General features: G+C 42.7%; 1 protein-coding gene across 8 annotated transcripts in view; it reads right to left on the bottom strand.

Annotated features, from left to right (window-relative positions):
* The window catches only part of PTPRM (protein tyrosine phosphatase receptor type M), a 771793-nt gene that overhangs the window by 754711 nt on the left and 4765 nt on the right, over positions 1-12317 (bottom strand). The gene's annotated exons all lie outside the window — the stretch shown is intronic.

Here is a 12317-nt window from a genome sequence, read left to right as displayed (position 1 = left end):
AGCCGTAAAGCACTATCTGTCCCTAGTTTTGTCCCAACCCTAGCAGTTTTGCTGGTTATGTTACAACACAGTCTCCAGAATAATAAACGCATCCACTGAACTCTGTTTTGAGTCATCCTCCAAAATAGAAAGACGAGCCCAATAAGTGTCCTGAGAGCTGGTGTTCTCCTCCGTTCCTTCATCTTGTTATGCAGGGGCCCGTGCCCTTCACACGCGAAGCATCCGTGCACCCTCCATGGACTCTTAGCTAACCCATCAAAAGTGTCACACACAAAAAGATTCAGGGTCTTGAAACAGAGGCAGGTTAAGTTCCTGGTGTGTGAAGAGTGATTCTAATTGTATGTGATATAAAGACCTGGCAGGCTCTGCGGCTTAGCGGCTTCAGATACAGGCTGATCAAATTCAAGCCTCACCTCTGCCCTTGCAACTTGTCTGAGCTTGGTCGCTTTGCTGGTTACTCTGAGCTCATTTCCCAGCCTGTAAACTGGGGGTAATTTAGGTGGTTATCAGTATTAAATCAGGTAATACATTTAAAAAAGCACTTAAAATAATGCCCAACATTTTAAGTATCCAACAAGCATTAGCTGTCCTTTTGTTACGTTATAAGTACTTCTACCCTTAAGTCCTGCTGTGCTGATTAGAAATATGGTAAATAGAGCACCAGCCCACCAGCCAGGTGCCTGATGCAGACATGGTGCTTACGCTTTGATCTACCACTTCTCTCTGTTCAGATCAACACTCACTGTCTTGACTACACCCTTCAGAGGACAAACAGGATGGCTAGTAGCCCGTCCACTGGCTATTCCACCACAGTAAGAGGATGATGGTCAGTGGGATATAGACACTTGTGTAGTTCGCCACTTTCATTTAAAATCCATCTATTACAGGAGATGCAGATGAAGGAGGGGAAAAAGGAAAAGAAAAAGAGAAAGCCTTGGAATGCGATATCAAGCACAGGGATAAAAGAAGCTACGTTTCTGATTCCTGAACCTTCCCTAACACCTCACACTTTTCTAACTTCTGGCCTAAATCCCATCCCTCACAAAGTCATCCTTAAATACAGTAGCAACTACCATCTACCGCATGAATACAGAAGGGAAAGACACCAAGTCTCCAACAACATAATCTTCTAATTAAAAAAAAAACTATGACACGTGTGCTCTCCCTCTGCATCTACTCTAAGTAGATGGCCACTACCTTCACCAACTCACTTGCTTAGGAGGCATCCCATTTTAAGAGGGGAAAAAAAGACCATTTAAAGCCAATATTTAGAGGTCTCTTGTCTCCCTTTCCTCTGAACAGTGCCCACTTTGCATTGGCACCCTGCAACCCCACAGCCCGCCCTGCAAGGGCCTGCATGCTGACCCCTGGAGAGCCTCCCCTCAAAAGGCGTCCTTCCCACAGACTCAGCTTCCAGCACTTTTGCTGGGCCAGCCCTCAGCTCAACCCATGTGCCCCTCAAGTTCTTCTGCAGGCTCCTGTGAGCCAACCATCTTCTTGGACATCCTTACATCCTCAGCACCCAGCACAGCGAGGCCCCAGGCCCTCAACACAGAGTTCACCAAGCAGTCCTCTCCAGCAGAAGGTGTGGCCTCTTCCTATGGCAGGACTTCATCTTGCCTCATTTCACTCTCAGTCCTCAATGATTATTTATTTTCAGAAAAGAATACGCCTTGCAAACAACTATTTTTTCCAATCACTGAGGAGTTCTCACTCCTGTATTCAGTTTTAGTCTCTAGAACTGAGGCAGGAAGGAATAATCTTGGGGTACAAGCGGTGGTCCAGAATAGAATAAACAATACGCATTCAGAAAGCATCCCAAAAGGAAAAAAAAAATGCTACTTAAATTTCCCATTTACAAAGACACAGAGAACCACCACCTGGTGGCTGGAGCTTTTTTATTTTCAGTAAAAGTAGGCTAGGAGAAGGGTCGCAGGGGCAGAACGAGGAGCACAGGGTAGCTCCACAGAATGTCTTGACTCCGGCTGAAATCCTAAGAAACAGCAAACCAAGGGGCGCAACAGCAAAGGTGGCTCACCCGTGGCGAGGACTTTATAGCTGAGAAAGCAATTTTTAAAATTATTTCATCTGATCCTCATATCTCTTTAGGCACTCGAAGTAGTTATTATAATATCCATTTTATTCTTCTGGGACTTAAGTCACAATTAGAAGAGCTGACCCCAAGCATGCCAGACAGAAGGAGAACCAAACATCAGAACCTAAGGTCAGTCCCGGGACCTCCCTCTTCCTTAACAATGAACAAACCATCTCATCTGACCTCCAGCTGCTCAGGAATCTTTCAAAAATAAGTACTTATGTATATATTTGCATCTGTTGACAATGATCATCATTTCATAAATGACTTTCACAAAAAAATCTAAATCCATAATTTTAAAAAAATCACTCTGAAAAATGCTAATTCTCTTAATATTCACTTACTCTACTTTTAATAATGCACAGTTATTTTGCTTATTTTCCCCCAATGATGTTGCAAAGAAAGTGATTTAAATAAGCAAAGTACATAACCACTGTAGACTATTCTATACCAAATACTTCTTTCCCGTGGTGACTACAATTAGCCCCGACTCATTGGATTCTAAGTCCTTCAAATACGGATCTACATGTTTTCTGTGCCTTTGTCCAACCTCAAAAGAAAATGCAATTTGCTCCAAAGAAGGTGATTAACATCAAACTCCAAAGGCCTGACCACTTCGACCTGGAGTGGCAGGTCTTCAAACAAATTATCACTGACATTGGTGGCATTTGCCCAAGACCACTGACGCACACACACAAGAGACTTACAAAGGATCTTTCCCTTTTCACCTCAATCAGATATCCAGATGCTAAACACAAGAAATTACAAAAACACATTCTATCTAGAGGATTTGAAACCACGGAGAAGACAACATTCTGCCCCCCTCTGTTCATTAAAAATATGGACAATGTCTAATCAATTAATTTCATCCAAGTTACTCAGAAGCTAAGAACTTCTTCTAATTTACTATTGCAGAGGGCAGCAAAATAGCAGTAGCGACAGTGCACTGCTGGGCTATGCCAACTTTACAATTGTTTTTAACATCAGAATAAGAAACTGTACCAAATACTTAAGCACACTTAAAAATTATGACATGTGCTTTGGGCCCAAGAGGCAGGGAGAGGAACAGAGGCTTTGGGCCCAAGAAGCACTGGAGGAATGGAGCCGTTTGGGGTCCACAAAGAGCTGTACCCACTGTCTGTGTGACATCCTCAAATGTGTAGGGCCTCAGTCCTATAAACCATAAAATGACAGTGCCACCACATTCTCCGTATAGGATTGCTTTGGTAGTAAACAACATGTAAAGGAATCAACACCCAGGTGGCACGTAATATTCCTTTCTCCTCTTCCCTTGCCCCTGGGAAGCCAGAGGAAATAGCGGCAAGTTTATGAACTGAATTACAAAAGGAAGAAAACCTGAGGCTGAGTGAACCATACCCTTTGGGGTTTTCAGACATAAATGGAACACACAAGGCAATGACTCAAGGTTACTCCATGGTCATAGGGCTCTACCAGCAACAACAGCAGCTCTTACAGACCTGGCACCGGGTTTTCCATAGGATGACAAAGGAGGGAGACATCATCCCCTCTTTACAGATGAAGACACTGGCCTCAGAGAGGCAACGTGACTTTCACAGCTGATAAATGACACAGCCAGGATGAGAACTCAGGTTTAATCAGTCCACAATCACCTTCAGAATACACCCAGAGACATGATAGTTTGTATAAGTCTCTTTTTATACAGTCGACTATCATATTTGATCTCTGAAGTAAATCTATGAATCAGAATGCCACTGAACAACCCTATTTACAGATGAGGAACTGAATTCACTCAGGTTAAACAGCTTCCCTCTCAGAGGACAGTAAGCGGCAGGGTGGGCCCTTGAATGCAGGTCTTTTAAACCTAAATTCCTTTTTCCCATGCTGCCAGTGATGTCCCAACAGTGTTCTGCAAAGCAGAGGCGACTCAGAGCAGAGGTGCTGGGTCCTGGCAGACCCCTGCGTGGCACCAATTCTCTACCTCTCCTTGTAGCCATACTCTTTACAATGTGGTCCCACAGCCCCACACACCAAGGGGTGAGATCTGTTTTTTCTACCTTTGATTCTAGCCTGGCCTTTGACTGGCTTTGACCAGAAGAATAAGGTGAAAGTGACAATGTGCCCTTCCCAAGCATGAGCTAAGAGGGCCCAGCACACTTCTGCTCTTTCTTTGGAAAATCTTCCTGCTAGAGAATGAAGGACCACATGGAGGAGAGTGCAGTTGTCCCAGCCAAGGCCATCCTAGACCAACTTGCATCGAGCTAACCCCAAAATATCAAGAGAGCCTAGCCAAGCTCAGCTGAGTAGAGACACGTACATAAAGTATAGTTTAGACGAGCAGACGTCCTATGGAACATAAAAAATAGTAAATGCTTGTTGTTTTAAGCCATCAAGTTTTGGGGTGGTTTGTTACACAGCAACAGCTAACCATTATACCTTGTTTCCCAATTTGTAGAGTCACTTTTTTAATCCACCCACATAAAATTTTGCTTAACCAAAAGATTTTGATGCTTTAAAAAATAAAGTAGAGAACTAGTGAACTGGGCCATAATAACCTCCCTACCATCTTCCCACTCCAGTGTTCTTCACTTTTAGTGAGTTACGAATGTGTTCCATGGTGTCCTAGGAAGTAACGGAAGTGCGCACACACTAAAGTTGTATCCAGAACACTAACTCAGATGTTAAGGTTTGGAACTCATTTATTTTCTGCCACCACCACCTAGTTCCAAAAGATTTAATGCATTTATAATGATACATAAAATGCTGCAAGATAAATTAGAATGAGTTGAGAAAAGTGAAGAGAAGACTAAGAATCAGGCCAGGAAAAGGAACCAGAAATGAGGTCCTCCTGCAAAGATGGTGGCTCTGGGCGTTTTGTTGCTTTTTGCCCAGCCAGCATCCACTCTCTTCAACAGGTAACAGTATCCATCTTTCCATGGAGAAACCTCCACTTCCCCACTCTTATTCCATGTGGTTCATGTGGGCTGACCACATGCCTCGTCCAGTGGGTGGGTCAAGCAGAGCATGAGGTCAAAGAGGAAGCAGGTGACATGAGCCACTCAATGAGCCCAACAGCAGGAGTGGTTTGTACCACTGGGGGAGAGAATCTCTCTTTTCACCGGGCTTGGAGCTGGAGGATTCAGCTTGTAACCCCTCAGAAACATCACACACACAGAGGAAAGATGCTTAGAGAAGAGTCAGAACTCCATGACTGCATTGAGCCCCCAGACCAGCCGTGCCCATCCACAGCCTTCTCTGTCATAAGAGCCAACCAATTCCCTGTTTGATGAAGGCCAGCTTTGACTGAGTTCTTCTGGTTGGAAAAGTTCTAACTACTACAAAACACACATTTGAATCTGGCTTTCTATCAGCCAATATAAAGAGGCAAACTTGATGGGTTATACAATTTGCTATGTCCACAAGAAGAAACTAGCTGCACAGAAGAATCACCTTTTCCTGGAACTAAGACCTGGAAAGAAATCTCCCCAGAGGATCAGTATAAAAATTCTACATCGTGTAATAAGACCTCACTCAGCATCTCTGTACCAGACACAACACTCCACTGAACTGCTTTTGCTTAGGCGCACCTCCACAGAGGTGTATGGCATCAAATCAAAGTGCAAATCAGGACAAGGCAACTGCACCTGTGTGCCTGGGGCTGGGAGATCTAACATGGTACACATACCCCATGCTCAGATGGCTGGACTATGCTAGGAACGGAGGCAGCTTTACCTGCCAAAGCTTCCATCAATTCTCTCAGCCAAGCTTTAAGTAGCTCCTGGTCAGCAATAGGTTTGACAATATCATACTCTCTCAGCACACAACCTAGCACATAATTAGTGCTCCAGTGAGTTATGGTTATGGTGAATATGGTTATCACTTATTACTATCAATTCTAAGGGCCTGAAATAAGGTTTACCTCTGTTGCCAATATTTAAGTAGAAAATCACACCTAAGCAGTCTAGTTGCTGCAGAGCCTCTGGTGGCACCTGTTAATGGCCGCGTGTGAATGGCACATATGCATGTGTAGTTACATTCTCAAGTGGAGAGGAAAAGAGTGAGCTTCATTTGTGCCTATCCTGGCAAAGGCAGCCTACGGCAAATGTAGGACGCATCTAAAATCTTTCAGACATCCCTTCAAATTGACTCCATTTTAACAAGCAACTTCATGCTATATCAGGCAGACTGGACCCAATGTTCTAGACATCTCTCCCATCATCTATCCAAAACGACCCATTGATCCACATCTCATTCTCTTACACCATGCTATTTGACAAACTAATTTGAACTAAGATGACAATCCTCATACTCTTTAAGTGACTGGAGAGACCTTATAGATACTTGCATCACATGTCTTCATTTTACAAGTGAGCAATCTGACATCTAAGACGTCAACTTATCAAGGTGACAGCTAGTTGGGGATGTCATATTTAAGATGACTTAATGAGCCACCTCTCCCAGAGACGACATTTCAATAAGCACCTTTCTTCCTTGGTCAAAATGATGAGCTAGTAGAAATTTTAAGTGCTTTAACAGACTGGTATGCCCATTTTGAGGTTCGTGAGTATTTTAGGAACTACAACCACCAAAATGCCAAGATTCTGGCCCATGCTTATGGGGCCCCTGAGACCAGTAATTCTACAGTGTCCATATGTTTTAGCGAACATGAAATAAAGGAATAAGTGCTGGAAAATAATCTTCCCAATATCATCTTGTCTCATGATCTTCTCTGAATGAGTCATCTAAAAATGTGGGCTAAAATCTACAAACATAAAGATCTAAAATCATCTGTGTTCAGATTACTCTGAAATGTCTTTATTCTTTCACTATAATATCCTAAAAATTCCAGATTGATATCACATGTACTAGAGGCCACCAACTTGGAAGATGGATATGAAGCAGATAAGTTTCTATAAAATACCTTGTTTCACAATTCATTTTCTCTTCTGACACCAGAAAGTCTCTGCTTCATAAAAGAAATACTCTCTAGCCAATTATAGTTTGATATGTAAAAATTCATGTAATGATCCTCAGATGCTTTCTTAACACAGTCAAAGAAGATGTGATAAATTCTCCAAAAGGCAGGGTCTCCGAGTCATTGCTAAGTTTTTACCAGTGATCTTTCAACTTGAATAAGCATCAAGATCATCTGAAGTGTTTCTTTACCAATTTCTGCGGCCCTAATCCAGAGATTCTGACTCAGGAGGTCTATGGGGCGAGGAATCTACTTTTTTCACAAGAGCCACAGGTGACTCCAACACAGGTGTCTAACACTACCTTCCACGGCAATGAGTAGCGATGGCTTCTCACGGCCAATGGCCAATTCTCATGGTCAATTCTGAGGTGATCATTTTGCATTTTCGGGGGAGGGGGTTCTTTTAAAACATAATATTGGCCATATATTTATAACATATATATGCGTATAACAGCATCTACATACATACCACCTATACAATCTCCAGGCACAACTATCAAGGCCTCGGACCCAGAAAGGGGACTTACTGGTTTGAACCGTATGAAACTGCCAATATGCAACTCTTTCTGACTCACAAAAACAGCAAATTCATATGGTTAAACCTACAATGGACATGGATGACGGCAGAACAGACCAATCCCCTCTTTTCCTCACAACTGAACAGAAGCAGCCTTGTCACCTCAAGAGGCCTCCTAATCCTGCAAGGTATTTTTCAAGAAAAGAAAACTGAGGCTCAGAAAAATTAACATCCCAAGGCTACACAGCTGCTCAGTGGTAAAAAGAGAATTCAGACTCAAGCGTACCTGACCTGCCAGGGGCTCTGCCCTCTCTCACGGCGGCTCAGTGGTAAAAACAGAATTCAGACTCAAGTGTACCTGACCTGCCTGGGGCCTCTGCCCTCTTCCCATGCCCTGGGAACCCCACAGCTGACGTCAGGGCTTTAACACACTCCACTTGTTCAAGTCCCTCTGTGACTGGGCAGGTCCCCCACTCCAAACCTGCCAAGGGTCAGTAACACAGCACTCTCCAAGAGCTTCCCCCAGGGCTCCCCGCCCACTGAGCAGTGCCGCACAGAGGGGAGGGACTCTCTAAAAAGCCACCCAAATGGGATGAAGATGGTAACTAGGGCAAGAACCCCCATGACATACATACACGACATAATGCCAATGGATGACAACTGTGGAGATTTTACACCACAGCAGTCAGGATTTCAAAAGCCAAGCAAGTGGAGAACACAGTTTACAAGACTGTTGTCAGAGTAGCCTCTTTTTTATCAAGTTTCATCCTTTGAGAGTATACCACACCAAACGAAAAGGACCGAGAACACGCCAGCTACACTGAAGATGAGCCAGATGTTAACAGGATGGAGTCTGAGCTCTGTATGGGTACACCTAATCGCATTCCACGTCAGAAATAAAAACTGCAGAGATACTATATGTTACTCCCTGTCACGGAACCTGCTTACTAGGGAGCTCATGCTTCTTTTAAGATACCAGCAACTAAAATCAAATCCCCTAGAGTTGAGGCATGATAAATCTACCACAAGGGGATTTTTTTCTTTAGTGATCAGTATTACATCAAAATTCTACTTTATGGCAATAACTGATTTGTAAATTTTTATTATACATGATAAAATTACAGGCTTACTTTTACATATTTAGCAAACAAAAGGTAACACTTTTTCCTTTAAATTTAGCAACTGAATATCTACACGCCTACAAATTGCTAAGGGTACCAAGCACAAAACCCACAATCTGGGCCTATCGTTAAGGTTATTAAAAATGCTCAAAAAAGTCCAACTTGATGGAAAGAAAGAAAAAAAGTCCAGCAATAAGCAAAAATAATCTGATTTTTTTTTCTGTAAGGGAACATCATTCAATCATTTGTTCATTCATTCAACAAATATTTATTAAGTGATTACTACATGGTAAACACTATTCAGTTATTTGATTTTATACATCATCAGTATTTATTTTAACAGGAATGTTTTAGACCACTTTTCTATCTAGAGAGAATACGACAGTGAGTCAGTTTTAAGCACGTGGCTGTGACATGATTTAAAGTACCTCAAACTATACCAACTGAGAAGAGAGATCAAATAGGATCCATCAAAAATGGACTATAAAATGGTGTGGTCCAATGTCCTTTCCTAGACTGTCAGAAGCCCACCTTCGAGTCTGTTCTGATTCCACCTCTGGAAGCAGGAGAAGCAATGGGGCCTCCGGCTTCCACAGTAACCTGGACTAAAACATATTCTTTTCATTGGATGCGATTAATCTGCTTTTTGCATACTGAATAGGAAAGAGAGATTAAAATAAATATTCACCCATCTGAAAACAAACTGATGCTCTATAAGCTTTTATGCTTTGCAGCCCATGAAAACTCAATGCTTCACTTCTGCTTAGGCTGCCATACTTTATTTAAAAGTATGATTTATTTAAAATCTTTCTGTTAAATGGTGGCTTTTTTTTCGAAAGGAGGTTCTAGAACTGTATCCTTCTGGACCAGTCTTTGACAACTCTTACTCTTTCTCTCTTGCACGGCCCACAGTCATCGCTCTTTCACCACAAGGTCCCTCTCCTTCCCTGTCAGCCCCAGTTCGAAGGTAAGCTGCACAGCCTTCTCTGGGATCCTCCACCCTTCTCTTGCTTTCAATTCAGGGCCCAACATTTGTGCTTCATATAAAAAGTTTTTAATGAGTCATCAGTCTTCAAAGTTTTAAGCAGGAAAATTGACTGAATCAGATTTCCATGCAAATTTTAACGACTTCCTGAATTATAAACTTAAACTGACAAGACTGCAGAAGTAATCTCTTGCAAATGTAAGTGCAGTACACAAGCCACTTCAGGTGGATGTTACACACCTACAAATGGCCGTTCACGCACTGCCTTTTCTGGTCTACTAAAAGGCCTCATCGAGAGGGCCCCAATGGTTAATATGAACTCTTACTTCGTTGGCAGAAATACAACTTCTTCCAATTCCACTGCTATATATAGAATAGCAGTTTATGTTTTGATACAGCAAAAAGAACAAAGAAAAAATGAGAAAGATAATAACAGAGGCGTTTAAAGTTGTCTTGGGGTCAGTGCTGAACTACAACAAACTAAATTACAACTACGACTAGTGGAACAAGAACTTCCACTACAGAATGTAACGTTACAATACAGAGTTAGGGACCCGCACACAGGCGCCCTCCTTCAGCGGGAAGTGGATGAGTCCGGGAAGCCTTCCGTGGGTAAGGCTGGGCCTTTCCCGCCCCAGGCAGGTGGGCTCAGGGATGCAGCTACACCTAGCGATCAGCTGCATGTCACAGCAAGAGGAACAGGAAGCAGGTGGCTAGCCTGCCTTGGAAAAGCACTCTGCGACAGTCTCTGAATTCAGTCTGGTAACATTTTTAAGATAAATTTGTTAAATGACATCACAATCACTTTTATTTACCTCGAGGTTTAAGTGATGGAGATGCAATGACTGTCTTTTGCCCATAAAAGAAAAACAAGGCTCTGTTTAGGATATACACTGTTAGTACTTTAAAGAGATACATAATGAAAAACTTTGATTTTCTATCGGGAGGGTGAGTTTATCTCCAAGGCAAAGGTTCACAATTTCCACATTAAAATTCCAAATTTTACGTACATCAATTTCCAGTTCTCTCCTAAGAAAATCCTTCTTTCTTTTTATTTCAGTGGATTTTGAAACTTCTAATAAATGGACAACTTTTCAAAGTATGGTAACTACATCTTTCTTTGTCCATTACCACCCCAGCGCCCCCTCCGAGAAAGGGGCCTTACGAACAGTAAGTGCTCGATAAATATTTACTTGAATTAAAGGCATTATTTGAATAGGCACATTGGGACATGTGCTTATCACAACAACCAACAAATATCTTCTATACACAATATCAACCCAGAGAAATTTCTAACGGCCAATCATTACTGCAAAATTTAATTAAAACTTTATGTTTTGGTACCTAAAATTACAGAAAACTTTTCTCATTTAAGCTTTACAACTGGCTGGATCTAATATCTTCCCCAGATAAGACTATTATTTGAAATGTCACGCTAGCAGTTTCAGCTAACAGGCTGAGAGTCATCCCACAATCACACCAGCCTGTTCATAATCTTGGCCGTGGTCATCAGGAGGCTAATAAGTGCATGAATATGAATTATATTTTACCCCTAGTTCTCCTTCAGCTCTTGTCAAGAGAGGCTGATCATGTGGTTTGGAACAGTAGTTCTCACACTTTATCAAGCACCAGAATGCCCTGGAGGGCTTGTTCCAATACAGCCTGCGCCCTCCCCCCAGGCTTGCTGATTCAGTAGGTCTGGGCAGGGCCAAGAGTCTGTGTGTTTAACAAGTTCCCAAGCGATGCTGATACTGCTGGTCCAAGGACAACACCTCAAGAACTACTCTTTTAGAACGTTTATCAAACTGTGGCCACAAACCAGGCTCACCCAGGGATGCTATGGGACCCTCCATGGATCTTCCACTTCAGAATCACCACGGCTTGACCCCAACAATCAACATGGGAAGGCCTGCTCCAGGTGATCCCTGGGTACACTAAAGTTTTGAGAAGCCCGGGTTTTAACACAGGTGGCCATCAATGCAGGCTCAATACCCACAGGCCCTCCCAAGGCCCCTGAAGCCGCTGAGGGGCAGGATGTCGGCATGATCTACGTGCACGTCTATCCCTCTTGATTATCCTCCCTTAACTTTCCATGTTTCACCCTCAACAGCAAAGGGAGTATAAGGGCAGCAACCCTCCACAGCCAGGATCTCCAGAACTTAGGGTGTTTATGCCTGAGCACACAACCCTTTTCTTGTCATCCTTGTTTTCTTTTTATTTTCTCTCACACACTCCCAACCCTTAATTACGCCCTGGCCTTGCCAGCAGCTCCCTGCCCTCGCCCCAAAAGTGGGGGGACTACAGACTACCAAGGTTGATGACTAAAGCTTTCCTGCTCCCCACCCAATACCAGCCTTGCTTATTTTTCTCTATTGAGTTTTTGGAGCTACAGTGTAAACTCAGGCTCTCTGATGACTAAACTGAAAACCACGGCAGTATTTTAGGAACCTGAGAAGCTGTATCCTCTGATGATGGGAGGTTTACATTATTTTGTAGCTTTTTAAAATGTTTCATTAGTGAGTCAGAAAAACATTAGTAATTAAACCTCCTCTCACTTACAAAGAAGGTTATTAATATGTTGTAGTCATAAAGCTATAAGCACACTTAACATATCAAACTGCAAGGAAGTTTGTAGGAAAGTCGGT

Source organism: Equus przewalskii, chromosome 7 (assembly GCF_037783145.1).
Source record: "Equus przewalskii isolate Varuska chromosome 7, EquPr2, whole genome shotgun sequence".
Classification (NCBI taxonomy): Eukaryota; Metazoa; Chordata; class Mammalia; order Perissodactyla; family Equidae; genus Equus; species Equus przewalskii.
This window is presented reverse-complemented; position numbering and strand designations above follow the sequence as displayed.